This window comes from Leopardus geoffroyi, chromosome B4, assembly GCF_018350155.1.
Source record: "Leopardus geoffroyi isolate Oge1 chromosome B4, O.geoffroyi_Oge1_pat1.0, whole genome shotgun sequence".
Classification (NCBI taxonomy): domain Eukaryota; kingdom Metazoa; phylum Chordata; class Mammalia; order Carnivora; family Felidae; genus Leopardus; species Leopardus geoffroyi.
Window position 1 is genome coordinate 130,079,423 of NC_059341.1, and position 22,401 is coordinate 130,101,823.

The 22,401-nt window shown below is 50.8% G+C and overlaps 1 long non-coding RNA gene across 3 annotated transcripts in view; it reads right to left on the minus strand.

Annotated features, from left to right (window-relative positions):
- LOC123591306 overlaps positions 1-22,401 on the minus strand; it is a 121,211-nt gene that overhangs the window by 30,597 nt on the left and 68,213 nt on the right. The window contains exon 1 of one of the 3 annotated variants that reach the window (XR_006709222.1): positions 11,819-13,051. The exons of the other annotated variants lie outside the window; for them this stretch is intronic. This is a non-coding gene — a long non-coding RNA (uncharacterized LOC123591306). Of the gene's footprint in view, positions 1-11,818; positions 13,052-22,401 lie in introns of those variants that run through there. 3 annotated transcript variants of the gene reach the window in all.

The window sequence follows — 22,401 nt, forward strand, 5'->3', positions numbered from 1 at the left end:
GCATCAAGGATGGCCAGGCCAGAGCCAACTCAAGGCCCCTCACCTGGGAGAACAGCCCAATGGTGAGATGCACTGTCCAGCCGGCTTCGGACACTTTACACCAGACCTCGGGCATCGCCCAGCCCAACCGCCTCGTGTCGGAGACGTGTGCTCCCTCCACCTGCCGATCACCCTGCCCTTCCTTTCGGGCGAGCCCAAGAAACACCTCTTCCATGAAGCCCTCCCTGCCTCCTCCAGTAAACATGCTCAGACCTCTATTATGGAACTTAGTGCATTAGAACCACTTGTCTGCTTCTTCACCCAACCGTGAGGCTCCCTGAGGGCAGGGGCTGCGCTTCCGGTGTGTGTTCAGCACAGCACAGTGTGTAGAACCCAGAGGCTGTGCAACTAATAATAGTCCCAACAGTTTGTGAGCATTTGCCAGTGGCAGCCGTTACCCTTTGGGCCAGGCCATCATCGCCCTCACCAGCCCACTGCATCCGCACAGAACCCTAGGAGATAGTGCTACTGTCATCCCCATTTTACAGAGGAAGGAACTGAGGCTCCAAGAGAGGTTGTGGCTGACCTGCAGGTGCATGTCAGGGCCAGACTCCAACTGTCTGCCCCCAAAGCCTGGGTCTTTGCCAGTGAGCGTCTTGCTTTGATGTGTGATGAATGTGAACCGGGTTGGGTCAGACTGGGTTAGTGCCATGACAGAAAGAGGGAGCAGCACAGCAAATGCCAATGTGAAGAAGAAAACTACAGGGAAGGACACTTGGATTGGGGGAGGAGGGCTGCTGGGAAGGCCATCCTAAAAAGAGGGGAGAGGAGGACCCTAAGGTCAGGAGGCGCTGCTCGGGAAGGTTAACGGTGCACCTGCCCCGCACGCAGCACCAGGTAACTGCTCGCTGAACTTGAATTGAATTGGAATCAGGAAGGCTTCCTGGGTTGCGAGAGTGTAAACTGCCTGGCACAGAGTAGCAGGAGGAAGGCCCGGAAAGGTAGGCTGGGGTCAGCTCAGGAAGGTTCTGGAACACCAAGCCAAGGGCTTGACGTTAACCCAAGGCCGGGAAGAAGGCCACCCGAGGCTTCTGAGGAAAGCTCTTCTTTGGGAAAGGACACTTCCGGTTTCTGGGTTGGCTCACAGGAAAAGGGAGTCTCACTCCTCATGAGAGGGTGTGTGGGCAGAGAGTGTCACCACGCAGGGCATGTGCCACTCACGGGTCGTTCAGTGCTGAGCCACAGTCGGGCCACGGGTGCAGCGGGCAGGATCAGGTCCATTCTTAACATGTGCCGGGTGGGGGGCGGGGGGTGAGAGTTCAAGGGGTGGCCCGCGTGACATGCCCCGTACCATCCTGAGGCCAAGGCAGGCTCTTGGTCCCAACACCTTCTCCACGCAGCTGGCTGGGGAGAAGGCTGGGAGGGCACTCACAGCCCGGTCGTTTAGATTCAGAAAAGAGAGACTCACAGCCCAGTCGTTTAGATTCAGAGAAGAAAGACTGTGAACCTGGCTCGGGCTTCCATCATTTATTTAACCATTCCCCTTTCAATGAACACTTAGGTTATGTTCAAATTTTAACTTTTAGAAACGGTGCTGCCGTGGACATCCTGATATGAGCCCTACCATTATCCCATTAAATACTCTTAACAACCAGGAGATCAATTGCTGTTTATGGGCTTTTGAAGGGGAGAGATTGAGGCTAGCATGGCCAAAGGGCAGAGCCAGGATTTGGCCTCAAGTCAGTCGGCCTGCAGAGGCCATGCTTTGTCCCCCATTCCAGGCTGTTTCCTCTGCCCCACCAGTGGTGACCCCTCTAAGCATCCTTGAATTTCCAGTGGACACTCCCCTCCTCCCTCGCGAAAGTGTGAATGGACCTTTGTCCCCAAGAAGCTGTGGGCCTTTGCACCCAAGCCCTGGCTACTAGGGTCTTCTTTTCAAAGAAAGAAAAGAGGAGGCAGGTTTCCAAAGAAGAAAGTCATTTGAAAATGATGCTGGATTGTCTGTTTCCAGCTCATCACCTTCACTCTCCCTCCCAAGATTCCATCTGCAAAGGACAACGTGGGGACCACATTTTCTAGAACCTCCTAGCCTGTGTGGTTCTGGGTCAGAGTCTGCCAGTGAGGAGCTGGCATGAAACTTGATATGCAGAAGCGACGGGGAAGGGAGCAGCAATTCCTGAGAACCACTGGCTGTGCTGTGCCCAACTAAGGCGGTTGGGAGGGGCTTCTAGAGATATTCCAACAGATATTGCACAGTTTCTCGGCAGGTTTTGGAGAACCACCTCTTGTTCGGTGTTTCAGGCAGGGGTTCCTGGCCACTTCGACATCCCTGGATTTTGTCAGCAACTTCTCTGAACTCTGACACCCCAGCTCTTCCGGCAGTATGTTAAGTCCCTACTCCTACGGTTAACCCTCCCGTCTGGAACACACAGAAGGTGCTTCTGTTTTCCTCACCAGACTGACCAATATAAAGCTAACGTCCAAAGAGAACATCGACTTTTGATCGGGCTGTTGATTGATGAAAAGTGCTAAGATTCTAGAAAGATTTCTTTATGTGCCATTAATTTCCCAGAAGCGCCATGATCCAGAAATGAGTGAATTTGTAGTGTGTTGTCAAAGAGGATGCTAGGCTCTGGAACCAGACTTGCAAGTAACCCTGGCTGGTAGGGCCCATCTCGAGACCATTTTGTGGGTGTTTTTTTAACATTTTTTTGTTAATTTTTAGAGAGAAAGCGTGTGCACGTGTGCGCACATGAGCGGGAAAGGGGCGGAGAGAGAGGGAGAGAGAGACTCCCAAGCGGGTTCCAGCCTCAGCACAGAGCCCGACATGGGGCTCGATCTCATGGGTGTGAGATCATGATCTGAGCTGAAATGAAGAGTTGGATGCTTAACCGACTGAGCCACCCAGTTGCCCCATTTTGTCTTTGGGATCCCATTTTGTGGAAATACAGAGAAGCATAACACAAGCCCTCTTCAGAGAAGGCAGAAGAAGGAAAAGGCAAGATGAAGACAGGAGGGAAGACCAGACTTGCACCAACCAGACAGCCACCCTCCGCCTGGCTCTCACACTGGTTTTGCCTGGGGAGGCCCAGACAACAGGCAGTGTTTCCTACAAACAGCCCAATCTCCCAAGAACCACTCCTTCCATCCCAGTAGGCATGGCATGCCTAATAAATGGCTCCCAAAAAGATACATCAAATTCCTGGAGCATGGAACATGAGTATCACCTTATTTGGAAAAGGGGTCTTTACAAATGATAGTAAGTCCAGAATCTTAAGAAGAGGACCTTCTTTGATCTACGGACGAAGAAAATCCTGGATTATCCTGGTGGGTTCTAATGACAAGCGTCCTTATGGGAGAAGCAGAGGGAGATGGGAGACAGAGACAAAGAAGACAAGGCCCCGTAGAGACACAGGAATGCCGAGAATTTACAGCAGCCACCAGACCCTAGGAGGGTGGCATGGAATCGATTCTTCCCCAGAGCCTCCAGAAGGAGCATGGCCCTGCTCACACTTTGAAGTCAGACTTCCAGCCTCTAGAACTATAGGAGAATAAGTTTCTGTTGTTTTAAGCTGCCAAGGTTTTGGCCATTTGTCACAGCTGCCTTAGGAAACTAATACAGTAGCACGTACCCAAGACCCTCAGGGAGCGTCCACCAGTGTCCTTCAGACTCCGCTCCCCAGAGAGAGTTTGGGGCAGCCCCAGGCGGGAGCGGGATACAGCAAGTAGCCCAGGTTCCAGGCCTGCTGTCCCAGGGGCACCAGAGCAACTCCTCACAATCTGTCCTACCCATTGAGCACCTAGGCAAGAGTCAGAGTTGGGGGGGAGGGGGACAGGGGGAGATGTTCTCAAGCCATGCCTCTGATCTGGTCTCTTCATTTTCCAGTTTCCTCGAACAGAGGAAGTGACTTGTCACCAGTCACACAAGACAGTAACTGAGCCGCGATGAGAACGGGGGTCTCTGGGCTTTCCGCAACGGCACTCAACGCCACACTGCACCACTCCATGGCAGCGAGGCCCTGTAGGGGGTTACGCTATTCAATTTGATGATTGGAAGGTCATAACCTGGGTGAGAAGGAACTGAGGCATCTGGTGATCAGCTGCCACAGCCCCTTCCCCGTAAGCAAGGTCTCCCCTCTGACAGGCCGTGCACCCAGCTAAGCTGTTGCTCTCAAAGGAATGTGAGCACAAGAAGTAGAAACTGAGGAAGGCATTGACATGCACATGACACCCTAGACTCACACACTTCCTGAGCTGGGCTCCCTGAAACCACCTCTCAGATGGAGATGGGCCGGGAGGCTGCTTCTGGGCCTTTCTGGAATGGCGCCACTTAGAAAGTGTGGGGCAGGGCACCTGGGTGGCCCAGTCGGCTAAGTGTCTCGGTTCGGGCTCAGGTCAGGGTCTCACAGTTTCATGCATTTGAGCCCCACATCAGGCTCCGTGCTGACCGTGTGGAGCCTGCTTGGGATTCTCTCTTCCTTTCTCTTTGCCCTTCCTCCACTCATGCTGACTCTGTCTCTCTCAAAATAAATAAACTTTTAAAAATTATTAAAAAAAAAGAAACAAGAGTGGGTCACAGGGCTGGTCAGAGAGAAAAGTTGAACTCAGCTGCTCCTACTCATTGCTACAGACCTAGGACGATCATTCAAAATGGTCTCCAAACTATATTGCTAAGTGGACTGGTCAGTGAATACAGGTGACCCCAGGAAAAGGGGCCTGATCGAGGATAAGGTCATTCCCTTTAGTTGAGTGAAGGGCCCAAGAAGGGTGAGAGCCACCAGCAGGCTTCAATGCCAGCAGCCAGGGGAGAGAGATGAGTTCCTTGAGCCTGAACGAGACAGCTCGTCTACCACACACATTCCCCCTCCCCCACTGACCTCTGATAGACAACAACGTCTGAAGGACTTGGCAAGAAACCACAGTCAGAAGAATACTATGGATGCTTGATCACAGGACGAACGTCCCTAGGATTTAATAAGCTATCAGAGTTGGAATGAGCCTTCGGGTTCATTTAGTCCAGAGATGTCAGATGAGTGGCCTTGATACATAGTTCTCCATCCCCAGACCATGGCAGACATCACTAATCAATCACAGCCTTGTTCCCCTGAAGAGCCAGTGAAGCCTCCACCAGCTACTTAACAGGACCTTCAGGCAGCCACTACCAATCAATCACGGATCTGCATGCAAGATAGAACCTCTACTGCTCAAATTCCACAGCAGGCCCTGTTTAGAGGGGCAGCTCATGGCAGTTCCAGTCAGAAGTGGGGTGACAGCCAGGAGGGCACCCCCACTGCAGTGGTCCTACCAGCAGTGCCCGACTAGGGGCATTTGTCCAGAGAACAGCCACTGTCAGGCACACAGTTCCCACCCGGCCCCCTTTCCTGTTGAACACCTGTCTTGCCCAATGAGGCCAGCAGCAGAGACCTGCTCACTCTGCCAGCCACTGGGACACGGGCCCTTCCTCTGTCAGCCCTGCAGGGAGGAGAAATGGGTTTGCACCAGAGGTCCTCATCAAGCATCATGAACAGCCTAACCCTAATCCTAACCCTAAACCCTAACCCTAAGCCCTAATCCCTAAACTCTATTTTTTTTTTTAATTTTTTTTTTTCAACGTTTATTTATTTTTGGGACAGAGAGAGACAGAGCATGAACGGGGGAGGGGCAGAGAGAGAGGGAGACACAGAATCGGAAACAGGCTCCAGGCTCTGAGCCATCAGCCCAGAGCCCAACGCGGGGCTCGAACTCACAGACCGCGAGATCGTGACCTGGCTGAAGTCGGACGCTTAACCGACTGCGCCACCCAGGCGCCCCTAATCCCTAAACTCTAAACCATAAGCCCTAACCCTGATTGCATCAAGGAGCTTTTCCCTGACTTGAGAGAACTTCGCCGGCACAAAATAGTGGGGAGAAACCCAAACACGTCGTCACCGATGTACTGCTATTTTTAACCTCCATGACGGTTGAGCCTGCAGCCAGATGCGGCAGCCCGGCGGCCCCTCACGGAACTGCCAGGAACTGGCAGGTGGTTAGGGACTGGGGAATACAGCGCGGTAGTCCCAAAGCGGACAAGGCCAAGGACACCCACAGAGCGCCCCCCCTCCCCCATCCGACCCAGGACAAGCGGGATGAGGCTTTTCCTGCCGCAGTCCACTGCCTTCCAAATAGGGCCACAGCGTGGCTCGAGGGACCGGGTGATGGTGCCACCCTGTTTGGCCGGGCTGGTCTGGCTTCCTGCAGCAGAGCTGGCGCTCAGAGCTCTGTCTCCCCCTCGTGGCCAGACCAGAGATGCAGCCAGAATGATGCTGTGGGACATCTGGACATCCGAGGTGGAGCCCACAAGGCCAAGAGGCCAAGAAGAGGGAGGAGACGCCCACCGCCCCTCCACCCCCGCCCAAACATGCAATCTAAGTCACCGCCCCTTTCCTCTTTTAGAGTCTCTTGGTCCAGTTTTTACCGCATCGTAGTCCCAGAAGGGACCTAGCACCCCATAAGGGCTGAATTGTAACTCTACCAAAATTCACACGTGGAAGTCCTAACCCCCAGTAATTCACAATGTGAATGTATTTGGAGAAAGGGTCTTTAAAGAGGTGATTAAGTTAAAACGAAGTCATTCGGGTGGGTCCTAATCTGATATGACTGGTGTCCTCATCAGAAGAGGAAATCAGGACAGAGACGCACACAGAGGGAAAGACCATGTGAGGACACAGGGAGATGATGCCTACCTACAAGCCCAGGGGTGGAGGGGGGGAGGTTCTGGGAAAATAAGCCCCCAGCACCTTGATCTCCCTTCCGGCCTCCAGAACTATGAGGAAATACATGTCTGTTGTTTGTGACACCAGTCCTAGCAACCTAATACAGACACCCCCCTCCCATCCTCCCTTCTCCTTCTGGCCTCCATTTCTGCTTCTCTCCTCCCTCCCCCTGCCATCCTACTCTTTTTCTTTGTCCATCAAAGATAACCCCTTGGTCACTCATTCTACAAATGTTTAGCGAGCATGCCAATGTGACAGACAAATGAATACAAATTCATTCATTCGGGGCACCTGGGTGGTTCCGTTGGGTAAGCGTCTGACTCTTGATTCGGCTCAGGTCGTGATCTCGTGGTTCATGAGTTTGAGCCCCACAACGGGCTCTGCGCTGACAGCATGGAGTCCGTGTGGGATTCTCTCTCTCTCTCTCTCTCTCTCTCTCTCTGCCCCTCCCCTGCTCACACACACACTCTCTCTCTCAAAATAAATAAACATTTTTTAAAACTCTTATTCATTCAGCAAATATTCATTGAGCACCTATTAAGTGCCAGGCTCTGTTCCAGGCGCTGGATTACGATGATTCACAGGACAGAAGCAATCCTGCGTTCAAGGTGCAGACAATACGGTCAGGGAGACTGGCACAGAATTGCCTTCCACCAAGTTCCAGGTGCAAATTCTGGATGGAGTCTGCACGGGGCACCTGGCTGTTCAGAGGAGGAAATCACAAAGTCCCATGAGAGTGAAAAGGAGAGGGCCCAGGAAGCCAGGAGGGAGAGGTGGTGCTTGTGTTAAGCCTGGAAGAATAAGGAGGAAGTCTCTCTCCCCCACACTCTCCAGAAAGGTATCCATCACTAAGCAGAGCTCACTGGACATTCGCTGACCATACGAGCAACGAAAAACTAAAGGAAGCCGGTCTCTATGGATGGAGGGAAGGGGGGACAGGGACAGGGGACAGTAACAGAAAGAAGAAAAAGAAAAGAAACTTGTCCCAGAGGTGTTAGCCCTCCCAAGCCGACATCTGCTCCGATCTGAAAGTTAATTACAGTATTTGGATGTTTTATTTTCCATCCTGCTTAATAATTATGACAGAACCCAAAGTGTGCGATAACACTGAATCGTTATAAAATGAGATTTAATTATCCTCCCAACTCACAGGAATAAACAGGAGAAAACACATGCTCTAACATGTGCATTTGGCAAAGCAGGTGTCTCCCTCTTGATTCTTCCAATCCCTCGGAGGCGGTACATGGAGGGCCGAGTTGGCGGCTTGTCCCCCATTACGGGATTGTGTGCACGTGGGGGCACAGCCGCACATGCCCATCATGCCCATGGAAGCAGTCTGGCTGGTCCTCCTGGGTTTCGGTTACCCCCAGCAGCCAGATTTATTCATTCAGCGTCGCCTCACTCAACAGAAATGTATGAAGTGCCCACTGTGTGCCAGGCATCGATCATCCTGGACCTTGGGGAGACAAGGCAGGCAAGGCAGGCGAGGTCCCTCCTGGAACACTGACCAGTGTTCTAACCAGGGCGACCAGTCTAACAGACAAGGAGAATATCAGATGGTGAGAAGGGCTGTGCAGAGAATTTAAATCAGGGGCTGTGCCAAGAGAGGGGGCTCCGGATACTTTAGACCTGGTGGCCCACCTAGACAGACAGGCTCTCTGAGGAGGTAACATCTAAATAGAGGTCTACATGAAAAGAAAGAAGCAGCCACACAAGGAGCAGACTTAGGGAACATCAAGTACAAAGATCCTGAGGCAAGAATGGGGCGGGGGGTGGGGGGGGGTGGGGGGTGGGGGAGGGTAACATCAAAAAGGATCCAAAGGGGGAGGGAGAGCAGGATTCGTAGAGATAGCAACACAGCAGATGAGCCTTGTAGATGCGCGTGAGGAACTGAACTCGATTTCAAGGGCCAAGGGACACCACTGAAGGATTTAAGGGGTGGGTGGGTGGGGGTCATAAACTGATCTTTTTTATTGTAAAAAAATCCCCCTGGCTGCTGTGTAGACAATGGGCTGTAGGACAAGAATGGGAGCTGGAAGAATACGAGGACCTCGGTAGCCAAGATGATGTTGGTATCTGTATCTGTCTATCCTGCTCCAAAAAATTACTCTTAATCTCTCAATGCCCCAAATCCCCAGTCATATCTCATTTTGTACAGCCCTCTGCAGCTTAGAAGGTACTTTCGCTTTATAATGACAGGTGATTTTGACCCTAATAACAAATTCCAGAGACCAGTACTGCCATCCCTTCCTCACAGATGAAGAGACTAGGGCTCAGAGAGGTTGGGTGACCTGTCCAAGGTCACACAGCTAGTTAGTGGCAGAGTCAGGAAGAATATCACACCCTGATGAAAGAGACAGGTTGGGGCGGCAGCCGGGGGGTGGGGGTGGGGGGGGGGGGACAAACAGAGTTAGACAGCGATGTCTAGACCCACAATGCCCAGTGACAAGTTTTTTGACGAAAAGCCAGAACTGTTACAAGCCTAGTGAGCCTAACCTCATCCTTCAAAGAAATCCCCAGTGTGACCGGACACTCATCCTAACAGGCGCTTGGAGCAGGACGTTTCTGGAGGCGGGGTGGAAGGACAGATGGACACAGGCTTTGGGGCCAAAGGTCTTCAGATGGGATTCCAAGTCAGCCTTTTCCCGCCTGGGCCACCCGGACCCTCCATCAGTGTCCTGGGCCGCAAGTAGAATTATCCCGGCTTCGAAGATGGCTTCGGGGCCTGGGGCCTTTGAGTCTCCATGGGGGAAATCTTTGTTCTTAGGGTTACTTTGGATCTTTTGGAAACGTGGCAGAGCTACTGGGACTTGGGGAATATGTATGTGCCGACGGCAGGGCCCCGCAAGCCCAGAACATTGTTCCGTCTTGCTCAAAGCCTGACCGCTCTGCTGTTCCCGGCTCCACTGGGGGAGCCCACGGCCCCATTTCGAAAAGCCTCCGCCCAGGCAATACCCCCACCTAGCGGCTGCTCTCTCCCCTCTCCAGGATCGGGGAAGAGTCAGAGCGGACAAGGAAGCTTCGAGCGCCAATCACCCCGGGCCTCTGGGTAAAATGCACATTCTGACTCGGCGGGCGGTGGGGGGGGGGGGGGGGCGCCCCAGGAGACGCTGGTACTGGTGGTCCTCAGACCCCACTTGGAAAGACAAGAAAAAGGACATTCCTGAGCAGGGCGGAGCAGCAGCAGTGGGGGACGCTGGTTGAGATCAGCTCTACAAAATTGTCCAGTAAGCAGATTGGAAGATTCGTAAGAAACTGTGTGCGCGGAGGTTAGGCCGCCAGACAACCGGACTGCCTGGGTGTGCATTGTGCCTCTGCCGCGCACGAGCTCTGTGACATTGGGCAAGTTACTTAACCTCTCTGTTCCTCAGTTTCCTTACCTGTAAAGAAAAGAAACGAGGATAGTACCTGCCACCTAAGGTTCTTGGAAGGAATAAGTGAACCGATAGGTAAAATGCCACCTGGCCCTTTGTAATTGCCACATGAGTATTCGCTACTATTATAACGTGCGGTGCTGTTAAGTCCTTATCAGTCCTTGGAAAACCTCATTAAGTCAGGCCGACTGAGAAGAATTTTTAAATGGTGAAGATTCTAAATGAGGACACCTTCAAACGCCAGGCAGTTTTAAAGTGCCAGGCATACTTTCCCCGCCCCCTTTTTTTCTGGCCACGGAGCAGTTTTCCAGGGTTACCCCCATCCCCAACCGGCCTCAACAACTCCCCCCCCCAACTTTTCAGGGGTCTCCAGATGGCCAAGCTTGTGGCCAATCGGAGCACTCCTTCCCCTGGGCTCGGTGATTGGCTCAGGAATGGGCACATGACCCGGGGCCGGGCCAATGCACGGAATCCCTGGGGCTGTTGCCGGAGGGACCGGGGAAAGAGACACCCTCTTTTCCCTGGAATCAATGCCTGGGAAGAAATGAAGCCAGACGGTGCTACGTTGGTCATCTTAGCTGCTACAGAGAGCGAGCCCGCCTCAGAAGGGGCCAGTACAGAAGAAACCTGAGCCAAAGGACGGAAAGAGAGCTCTAGGGGCACCCTCTGAATTCCTGACCCAAGCACCCCGGACTCCAGACGCCCAAACTTCTGAGTTCTATGGGCCAAGAGTTTCTTAAGCTGGATTCAGTTGCACTTCACCTGAAACTTTACCTAGGAGTCCCCTGGCAGGCATTACAGCACGTCTGTCCTCTGTGCTGTGATGCCCTGATCTAAAGTGTCTTTCTTGGGGCGCCTGGGTGGCTCAGTCGGCTGAGCATCGGACTCTTGATCTCGGCTCAGGTCACGATCTCAGGGTTCATGAGTTCAAGCCCCGCATTTGGGCTCCGCGCTGTCTGCTTGGGACTCCCTCTCCCTCTCCCTGCCCCTACCTGGCTCGTGCTTGCTCTCTCTCGAAATAAAAGCGGAGAAAGGAGGAATGCCCGTCACCACCAGGCACCATGGGTATGAGTGTGCCATTCTACAGAGGGGCCAGCGAAGGCAGTATCACATCAAGGCCACACGGGTGGCAGAACCTGACTAAACCAGCCCTATCCAGCTCTGAAGGCCTTGCTAGCTACATTAATCCACATTGCCTTCTCTGAGCCCGCCACCCTCCTCCCCCTGGAGGAATTCATTCCTCAGCAGAAAACGTTGATGTCGAATGTGGAATGGTGATTCTCTAAGGGTGGTTCCGGAGGAACAGGTTAGAAATGCAAATTCTAGGCCTGTACCCAGAACCTCCTGGATCGGAAACTCTGGGGTGGGGCCGTGAATCTGATGTAACAAGCCCTCCAGGAGATTCGGATGCACACCAAAGTACAGGCACGTCTGCCAAAAGTGAATAAATCAGCTTTACTTGAGTTGAATCAGGTATTTGCTGAGCACTGTTTACCAGGGTTAGAAGTATAGACATAAGCCAGATGAGGTCCTTGACCTCCAAGAGCTCCCAGCCTGGTGGGAATGGCCAAATCAGCACTGCACATTCGCCGGAAGAACATCTCTGAGTCGGGGGGCATTTGCAGTCAGCACCCCTGATTTCTTGGCCATGCAAACTTTCAAACCTCCAGGCCCTCGTATACGCAGCTCCCCTCCCCCAACACACACCGCTACCTTCTATATCTGCAAGGCTCCACCTCTTGCTTCAAAATGCAGCTTCAGCGTCACCTCCCAGCACCATTCATCACCCCTCAGCTAGGAGGGGTCCCACGGCAGGGCTTCCAGTCCTCTCTGAGGGCACCAGTCACACTGCATTAGCAGAGCTCAGGAAACAGCCGTTTCTCCCACCCAGCAGGAAGTCATTTGAGAGCAGGCAGGTTGTCCCAGTTCACCTTCCCTCCCCAGAGCTCGAGCAGGGCCTGGCACGCAGCAGAAGCTAGGAAATGTTTGATGAATGGGTTGATAAGGGAATTCGAGGCAAGCCTTGAAGGACAGAAAAGGCTTAAAAGCACAGCCCAAGAGAGTGCGGGGTCTGCCCTCTGCTCTCGCAGCACCGGCATCCCCTGGGAGCTTGTAAGCAGTGCACGACCTCGGGTACTGCCCCGACCCACCGAATCAGAGTCTGCATTTGAACACGATGCGCAGGTGACTCGTGCATTTTCAAGTTAGAGAAGTTCTTCAAAGGGGCTGCCTTGCCCCCCACCCCCCCCCCCCCCCCCCCCCCCCGCGCTCAGGCTTCCAGGAAACATTATTGGGTTGATTTTACACACACGGAATACATACAAAGACACTCTCAGCTGACAGTTCTCCCCCTGGGAAAACTCCCACTTGGTACCCTCTGGAAGACTGAGGAGCCCAGGGACAGACACCCTCTTACCTCCCCAGGCCCAGAACACAGCCACCAGGCAGCATTCTGAGAAGGAAACCAAGACCCTGCTTCCCCTCTCGGCTCGACTCCTGGCAGCGCAGAGACTTGCAAAAAAGATACACAGAGCTTAGTTCTGGTCGAGAAGTCTCCACTCATCTAAGAATGCGATCGATAATGGCAAGGGGGAAATCAATGGCGCCAGGAGATCCATCTCTGTGTATTTATGGAGCACGGATCCCAGGGTGGCGGGAGACTTCAGCAGACTGGACAGTCCGTGCCTGCTTCCCGGGGATCCTGATTCCCTTCCCAAGAATTATGGGGTGTCCTTTGTCTCTGCTCGATAACACCCTGGAGTTACAGAGCCATTTAGAAACGAATTGGCTCATTTTTCTACACCCCCCCCCCCCCACCTTGCTCACGGTGACAGGTCACCCTGGCCTAGGAGTTATTAAGGGGACAGATAGGACACTTTGCCCATTCCATCTGGCCCGTGTCTGGCTTCACCAGCCTCCCTCTGTTGCCAGCAGGCCCTAAAGCTTTAACTCCTCACCAAAGATAGAACGTTGCCCGGGGCGGGGCGGGGGGGGGGGGGGGGAGGTGAGAAATTGAGAGGTAAGTTTTTCTTTTCTTTTCTTTTTTTACTCCAAGTATTTTTTTCTCCTTGGAGGAAATATGTAGTTCTTTGGGGGTTTTTTTGTTTTGTTTTATTTTCTGAAAAAAAAATTTTTTCCCCACCTCCAAATATGCCATACCTAATAATCCCATGAACAGATGGAGTGACCATGCAGGGTTTATTTTTCCCAAAATTAGCAAAGGCATCTCCTAAAATTCATGTCACTGCAAAAGCAGTGTTGAGACAAGGCACTTAACCTCTCTGGGCCCTCAGTTTCCCCACCCGTGAGAATGATAATCCCAAGCACTAAAGTCACTAAAGTCACTCACCTATGCTAGAGTGTAGGGAGCACCCAACAGTCCTTACCTCATGCCCATCTGCGGAGCACAAGAGTATCAACGGCCATGGATTGTCTCAGGCTCTTTAGGAAGTTGGTGACCGTCATCACAGTGAATGGCCTGGGCGGTGGTTAAGGCTGTGGCCCGGCCACTTGTTGGCTGGGGATGGGATGATGGGTCATGTAATCTCCCTGAGCATCTTAATAAGGATGCTACACACAGATGAGGGAGACTTCAATGAGAATACATTTAGAAACCCATTAGGAACAGGAGGTAGAAATGGGCAAACCAGTCTCGCATTTAATCTTCACACGAATGTGTTTGTAGTGGTCATGGTCCCCATTGTGGCATTGAGGACCCTGAGGCTCCCCTCCAGTTAGCTGCTCAGGGTCACAGGGTAGCAAGCAGCAGAGCCAGGAATTACCCTCGGGGCTCCGACTCCACTGGGTTACACTGATTTCTCAGTAAAACCAGCTCAGTTTCAGAGAAACCAGTTAGAGCTGCCCCCATGCTAGCCCTTGAGGGTGACAAGCCCCCACCTCTGCCTCCCCCAACTCTGTGCTTGTGGTAACCAATGCTCCCTACACGCTCCCACCCCTGCAGCATCAGGCAAGGACTGATGGTGCCTCTAGATGTTTCCAGGCTCAGGAAGCTTCGCCATCCCTCGAAGGTTTCCTTGGCTCCACCTCCAGCTTGTAAATAGTCCCTTCAGTAAACCGTCCCAGATGGGTGACCCCATGTGGGTGAGCCATCCGTCTCCTGCTGGGCTTCCTGCAGGGAAGGGTTGGGCTGACCTTCTGAGCTCCCTCTGCACTCCGAGGGTAAGCTCATGTGGACAGGTAAAACGCGTCCCCTGTCCTGGGATGTCACTTCCTTGTGCCCTCCAACTTCCCTTTGGTCTTTGACAGTTAACCACACAGCTTCCAGGCCAGAGGCAGGAAGGTGGACCTAGGGCCTTGGGGAAAGCCCAGAGTTTTCCTCAGGCAAGGCTGGCTGGGCCCGGCCTTCCCCAGGGGGCGGGAATGCTCCCCCACTCACCAGCACTAACCACATCTCTGACTGGTTTTCAGGGTGGGCTTGGGTTCCTGAAGCCTCCCCTCCATCACTCCCTCCCCAGAGAGGAAATCCAAGGCAGAGCTCTGCAGTCAGAGGAAGCTCCCAACACACAGAAGGAGCCCCCAGAATAGGGGTCCCCTTGACAAACCCAGCTGGCTTTTAGCATATGCTGCAATGGACTCTGACCCCTGTGTTTGAGTCATGTGCCTCAGGTAAACCTGGGGGGTCAGCAGCAAAGCCGGCAAGAGTCAGGGGACTCGGAAGCCCAGGGTTTGAATCTGAGTTTGAACCCTGGCTCAGCCTTTGGCCTGTTGGGTAGGTTAATTTCTCTAAAGGGCAGACTCGATCCCTCATCTATAAAATGCATATAGGGGCGCCTGGGTGGCGCAGTCGGTTAAGCGTCCGACTTCAGCCAGGTCACGATCTCGCGGTCCGTGAGTTCGAGCCCCGCGTCGGGCTCTGGGCTGATGGCTCAGAGCCTGGAGCCTGTTTCCGATTCTGTGTCTCCCTCTCTCTCTGCCCCTTCCCCGTTCATGCTCTGTCTCTCTCTGTCCCCAAAATAAATAAACGTTGAAAAAAAAATTAAAAAAAAATAAATAAAAATAAAAATAAAATAATAATAATAATAATTGTGCCTTACTCATTGGCTTCCTGTGGAGACAACATAAAACACTACCTGGAAGCCTCCAGCACACGTTAAAGCCCTCAGTAAACATCAGCTGTGACTACTGTAAGCATGATCCCCTGCCCACAGACCCTTTTATGCTTCTGTATCTTTGCACATGCCGTTCCCTCCATTCGAAATGATCTTTCTCTCTTTCTTTGCCTGGTAAACTCCTATTCATCCTTCAAGACCCAACTTAAATATCACCTCCTCAGGAAAGCAACGAGCCAGAATAGTTGGCCCCTCCTCCTTCCGCTACAGCAGCAGTTGCCAACCTGGGAGCGTTGGATCCTCGGAGGTGTGGAGTGAGTGCAAGGACCCCCGGCTTCGAATGCACATCTTCTATTACACCTTCTGAAGGCTCGATAAGCAAAAGGCCCCACGATGTATAAACAAACTGTTCTGCCAACGGCTGCGACTGCTGCTACGATTACGATTGATAAGCTATGAAATAACTGTAGACTGCTGCTAAGTACATAATATTGTTGGGTCATGCGGTCCTTCGATCAGCGCATGCCGTAAGGGCACGGGCCGGCATGTGACGTATCATAAAATTATTTTTGTCATTTGTTTTGTGTTTGTGTATGTGCCTTTATGTTCATAGAAAAGGGTCTAAAGGACATATTCCCAGCCTACAGGGCTCATTCTGAAGAATGTACGCTATCCTTGCTCATGGCTTCCCAGAGGAGGTGATATTTAAGTTGGGTCTTGATGGGTGAATAGGAGTTCACCAGGCAGAGAAAGAGAGAAACATTTGTGGATATATACACATTATGTGGCCCAGTTAGATCTCAAAATATTCCTCTCAAATGTGGAGAAATGGGAACCCTCGTGCACTGTTGGTGGGAATGCAAACTGGTGCAGCCACTCTGGAAAACAGTGTGGAGGTTCCTCAAAAAATTAAAAATAGACCTACCCTATGACCCAGCAATAGCACTGCTAGGAATTTACCCAAGGGATACAGGAGTGCTGATGCATAGGGGCCCTTGTACCCGAATGTTTATAGCAGCACTTTCAACAATAGCCAAATTATGGAAAGAGCCTAAATGTCCATCAACTGATGAATGGATAAAGAAGTTGTGGTTTATATACACAATGGAATACTACTTGGCAGTGAGAAAGAATGAAATATGGCCTTTGGTAGCAACGTGGATGGAACTGGAGAGTATTATGCTAAGTGAAATGAGTCAGGCAGAGAAAGGCAGAAACTATATGTTTACACTCTTATGTGGATCCTGAGAAGCTTAACAGAAGACTATGGGGGAGAGAAAGGGGAAAAAAGAGAGGGAGGGAGGCAAACCATAAGAGACTCTTGGGAACTGAGAATAGACTGAGGGTTGATGGGGGGTGGGAGGGAGGGGAAAGTGGGTGATGGGCATTGAGGAGGGCACCTGTTGGGATGAGCACTGGGTATTGTATGGAAACCAATTTGACAATAAGTTTCATATTAAAAAAATATTCCTCTCGGGGCGCCTGGGTGGCGCAGTCGGTTAAGTGTCCGACTTCAGCCAGGTCACGATCTCGCGGTCCGGGAGTTCGAGCCCCGCGTCGGGCTCTGGGCTGATGGCTCAGAGCCTGGAGCCTGTTTCCGATTCTGTGTCTCCCTCTCTCCCTGCCCCTCCCCCGTTCATGCTGTCTCTCTCTGTCCCAAAAATAAATAAACGTTGAAAAGAAAAAATTAAAAAAAAAAAAAAAATATATTCCTCTCAAAATATTAATCCGTATCCTTCCCCCCACCCCACTTCCTGCCTGACAAGGACGAAAATCTCTAAAGACTTAAGTGGCTGTTGGCATGATTGCCAAGCATGAGACAAGCCTGAGAGAAGGAGGGGTGAGAGAGGGGAGAGCATGGGGGGGCAGAGAGTGGGGAGAGCAGCTCAGACAGGAGAGGAAGGAGGAGTCCTCCAGATAGAGCAGAGGAGGACCTCCGCCTCAGGACTGTGGAGCAGAAGAGCTGCTCATGTACTGACTGGCTTCATTCATGAGCCCAGGGCCTGGACGGCTTGGACTGCTTGGGTGGGATGCGGCCCTTGTACTCGCTAACGTGAGTCGAACTGAACAGAACCAGTAGCTAATGTCCTATTCAGTGAAGCAGCCAATGTTACACAGAAAGAGAGAAAGATGGAGGGAGGGAGGGATAAATGGATAGGTAGACACACAAAGCTATGGGGAGTGGGTTTGGGCTGGGGAGCAAGGTTCGAGGGGGAGACTTGCACTCTTTATATATTTATTAGCATAAATAAAATACACATGCTTGCCTTGGGGCATAGCAGTGTGTATCAGTTAGCTATTGCTGCGGAACAATCCACTCCAAAACTTAGTGACTCGAAACATTTATTTAGCTCATGATTCTATGGGTTGACCATTCAGGCTGAGCCCAGCTAGGTGGTGGTTCTGATCCCAGCTGGGCTTCATCATGTTCTCTGCTGTCAGCCGCAGGTCAGTGAGGAGGCTCAGGTACTGAGGGTTAGCTGAATGTCGGCTGGAACAACAGGAAAACCAGGAAGGACCGGGATTCGAACTCAGAGACCTCTGGCTTCAGCGTTCCCTTACCATCACCTGCTTATCCTTCAGCACAGGCAGGCCCGGGCCAGTTCACATCACAGTGGCAAGAGAACAAGCAGACGCAGGCCAGGTGTCCAGGTCTGGCACCAACACAGAGTTGGTCCTGCTGCATTCACAAAGCCACCCGGGACTTAAGGGTGGGACGAACCGACTCCTTATTTTGATGAGAGGGTCTTCAGAGTCACATTGCTAAGAGCTACGGATACAGGGAGGAGGATAATTCCTGCCATTTCTTTGCAAACAGTCTAGCTCAGGTTGGTAGAAGCAAGGAAAGCCAGCAAATGCCAGAGGCCTGAGGCAAGAAACTCTTCCTGACATCTGTGAAGCCCTTTTACCCACACTTTTGCATTCAGTCCTCCGATACCCCCATGTATCAGTTGCCTATTGCTGCGTAACAAATTGCTCCCAATCCTAGTAGCTTCAAACAACGTACATATATTATCTCACGGCTGCAACGGTGTGGAAGGAGTTTGGTTGGGTTGGTGCCAGCTCAGAGTCTCCCATATCGCCACAGCTAAGAGGTTGGCCAAAGCTCTGCTCGTTTGAAGGCTCAACTGGGGCTGGAGGGTCTGTTTCCCCAATGGCTCCCTCACACGGCTGTTGGCGGGAGACCCCAGTTGCTCACCATGTGGACCTCTCCACAGGGCTGCTTGAGCGTCCTCACAACACGATGGCCAGCTTCCTAGAGAGCAAGGTGGCAGCCGCAGTGTCTCTTATGGCCCGGATTCAGAAGTCACACATCAACATGCCACAGTCTATCCATTAAAAGCAAGTCACGAACACAGCCCACACTAAAGGAGAACTGCACTCCACATTTCGAGGGGAAGAATACCAAAGACTTGTGAGCATACATATTTTAAAGACATCAGGGGCACCTGGGTGGCTCAGTCGGTGAAGCGTCCAACTCTTGATTTCAGCTCAGGTCATGATCTCACAGTTTGTGAGTTCGAGCCCTGTATCAGGCTCTGTGCTGGGGGTGCAGAGCCTGCTTGGGATTCTCTGATCTCCCTCTCTCTCTCTGCCCCTCCCCTTCTAGCTCTCTCTCTCTCTCAAAATTAAATAAACAAATAAACAAACTTAAAAAATTAAATAAAAAACAAAAAAGAGCACAGTCCCTTCTGGTCACCATGTATTTTCATCCCCCCCACATTCAAAGTGTACTCCCCCTATCTTGAAATGACCGGATCTGGACCAGTGATGGACACTGTCCAGGATCCTTTCCCCTTCTAAACGTTGACATTCCGGTAGAAAGATTCTTACAGCACAGAATTTCCAAAGGAGGCAGGAGAAGAAGGAAAAGATTCTGCTTTCTCTGATGAACCAGTAAAGGATCATTAAGCACTCAAAAGTATAAAGCGACACAAGAAATAATAATTGCCAGGGATTATTTGTGAGGAACGGCAGAGAGAAAAGAGATAGGGGAAATGAATGATTTCAAGCCTGCAAAGTGGTTTTGCTCCCAGAGGACCTAAGAAAGACGCTTAAAGTTCAGCTCCCTTTGAAGGCAAAAAGATTTGAAAGATTCAGAAGCCAGGGGCTGGAGGCAGGGGCTCCCTTCACTGTAGAAGGATGTAGGTCAATGTCATTCCCGAAGGGACTGGGGTGAGGGGGAAGGCTGAACAAAGAGCAGACAGTTCATAAAAAGGAAAAAAAATGGTTCAAAAACAAAACTACAAACCCTCACTAACATACATTAAGCTAACAATTAGACAAATTTTTACCCATGAAATAATCAGAGGTGGGGCGCCTGGGTGGCTCAGTCCATTAAGCGTCTGACTTCCACCAGATAACAATCTCGCAGTTTGTGAGTTCGAGCCCCACATCCGACTCTCAGCTGTCAGGGCAGAGCCCACTTCAGATCCTTTGTCTCCCTCTCCCTCTCTGCCCCTCCCCTGCTTGCACTCTCTCTGTCTGTCACTCTCTAGGTAAATAAACTTTAAAAAGTAATCTAAAAAAAAGAAATAAGCCGTGGTGTTTCATATTAAGAAATGTTCATTAGGGGCACCTGGGTGGCTCCATCAGCTAAGCATCCAACTCTTGATTTCGGCTCAGGTCATGATCTCATGAGCCCCATGTCAGGCTCTGTATTGACAGCATGGTGACTGGGATTCTGTCTCCCTTGCTCTCTGCCCCTCCACCACTAATGTGTGCACTTCCTCTCTCTCTCTCTCTCTCTCTCTCTTTCTCTCTCTCTCTCTTTCTCAAAAGTAAACATTTTTAAAAAATGTTCATTAGAACACGTCAAAAGTTGAGAGGATCTATTCCCTGACAGGTGTAAATCTGTCCAAAATTCTTTGAAACACATAACAACAGCCATTAAAAGTCCATATCCTTTGGCCGAATAATTCTATCACTAGAAATTTAGCCCAAGAAAATAATTAAAGAAATGAACAAAGATTCATATTAGGATTAATTATAATAAAGAGGAACTGGAAACTACCCAGATATTGAAAAACAAGGAAGTGATTAAGTATACTCATTTAATGTACATACAATGAACATATAATGGTACATTCATATAATGAAATACAAGTACACAAGAGAAGTCATATTTTCCAAAAATATTTAACGACATGAAGAATTGCTTACAATACAACGTTAAATGAAAATACAAGACACAAAACTGAATATATAATAATACCCACGGGGACAAATATGTAATTTTGAAATACATAAACGTGGGCATATGACAGAACAGTGAGAGTTTAATCAAGAAAAAAATGGTAAAGCTATAAAAGGCCTTTGGATAAAATGTGAGATGCTACAGGAAAGATTAGGCTGAAATCAGATTTCCTTTTAAATTATATGATAGGGGCACCTGGGTGGCTCAGTCGGTTAAGCTTCCGACTTCAGCTCAGGTCATGATCTCACAGTCCGTGAATTCGAGCCCTGCGTCAGCACAGAGCCTGGAGCCTGCTTCGGATTCTGTGTCTCCCTCTCTCTGCCCCTCCCCTGCTCATGCTCTGTCTCTCTCTGTCTCAAAAATAAATAAAAACATTAAAAAATTTTTTAATTATATGATATAAGCCTTGAATTCCACTCTGTCTGAACAAAACTGCATTTAAAACACTACTCGTCATTTATTCCACAAACACTTACAGAGCACTTTGATGCCTTAAGGTTTTAAGGATACAGAGATAACAAAGTCAGGGGCCCCAATCTCAAAGACCTGGTTCATGGTCAAGTGGGGGCAGGGGAAATATACACTAATAATTACAGTAGAATACAGATGGCCCAATAAAAAACGAGCAAGGAGTGACTAACTCCCAGCACCCAAGGAGAGCCAGGAAAGTTTCTAGGAGGAGAGGAGGGAAGAATATTCCAATGAGTCTTGAAAGATCTGTAGAAGGTAGCCAGGTAGACAAAGAGAAGATAGGAAATTAATTCTAGGCAGAGGGAAGTACATGTGTATGGTGGGTAAAATAATGCCCCCCGCCAAAGATGTCCATCCCCAGAACCTGTGAATATGTTCCCTTACATGGCATAAGGAACTTTGAAGATGTGATAAAGGTTAAGGACCTTGAGATGGAAAGAGTTGCCTAGATTATCCAATTGAGCCCAATCTGGATCCTTAAAATCAGCGAATCTTTCCTGACTGAGCCCAGGGGAAGAGGTAACTATGCCAGAATGGTCAGAGAGGTGCTCGTTGCCGGCTTTAAAGATAGAGCGAGGAAGCCAAGGACCGTGACAGCTGACCGAGGTAAAGAAATGGATTCCTCCCCAGAGCCTCCGGAAAGGAAAACAGCCGAGCCGCGCGAACGCTAGGATTTCAGCTCATTGGAACATGTTTCAGACTTACTACAGAAAGGTAACATAAATTTATGTTGTTTCAAATCACCAGGTTTGTGATCATTTGGTGCAGTAGAAGTAGAAAGGGAATACTGGGCAAAGGCACGGAGGCAGCAAGGCTGAAAATCAGTGGAGCACTAGGTAATATTTATTGCTCACCTTGCAAACATCAGTTCCTCCCTTCTTGGTGCAAGACCCAGTGTTCGCCCTCTTGGAGCTCACAGACCAGCAGAAGACACAGACTAGTAATAAAAAAAAAAAAAGTGATGGACCTTCTGGGAGGCTCAAGAGAGGGCAAGACCAGTATACCCGGGGACTGGTAGTGACTCCACGGAGAGGAGCTCTTTGGGTTGTGTCTGTCCTGAGAGAAGGGCCTTCCAGGTTGAGGAACAGCATGAGCAAACACACTGAAAATATCTTAGTGTATTTAAGGAAGGGCAAGTTGTTCTGGGTGACCAGAGCTTGGGCAAAGCTGAAGTGTTGGGAGCTCAAGCTGGCTAAGGAATGTTGGGTTAAGGAGTTTGAACTCATCCTATAGGGAACAGGATGGGGCATCTGAGTCTTGGCCGAGAAGGAGCATGTTTCTCTTCTAAATCCCTGATGCACTGGTATTATCTGGAGATAAGAGGACTTCCAGGTCTGGGGAAGTGGAAGCCACTCAGACCACACTGAGCCAGGAGGCTAGGAGGCTGGGCCACTGCGGAGCCCGGCTTGAGACTGTCTGGCCTACCAGCTCACTTCTGCCTCCTGGTCTGTCTGCAGGAAGCACTCCCCTTCCATGGGACCTTCCTGAAAAGCAGTGGGCAGAGGCTGAAGCCCATCAAGCCAAGTCAGCCTCCTTCTGCCCTTGCCTCCAGGCCAGCC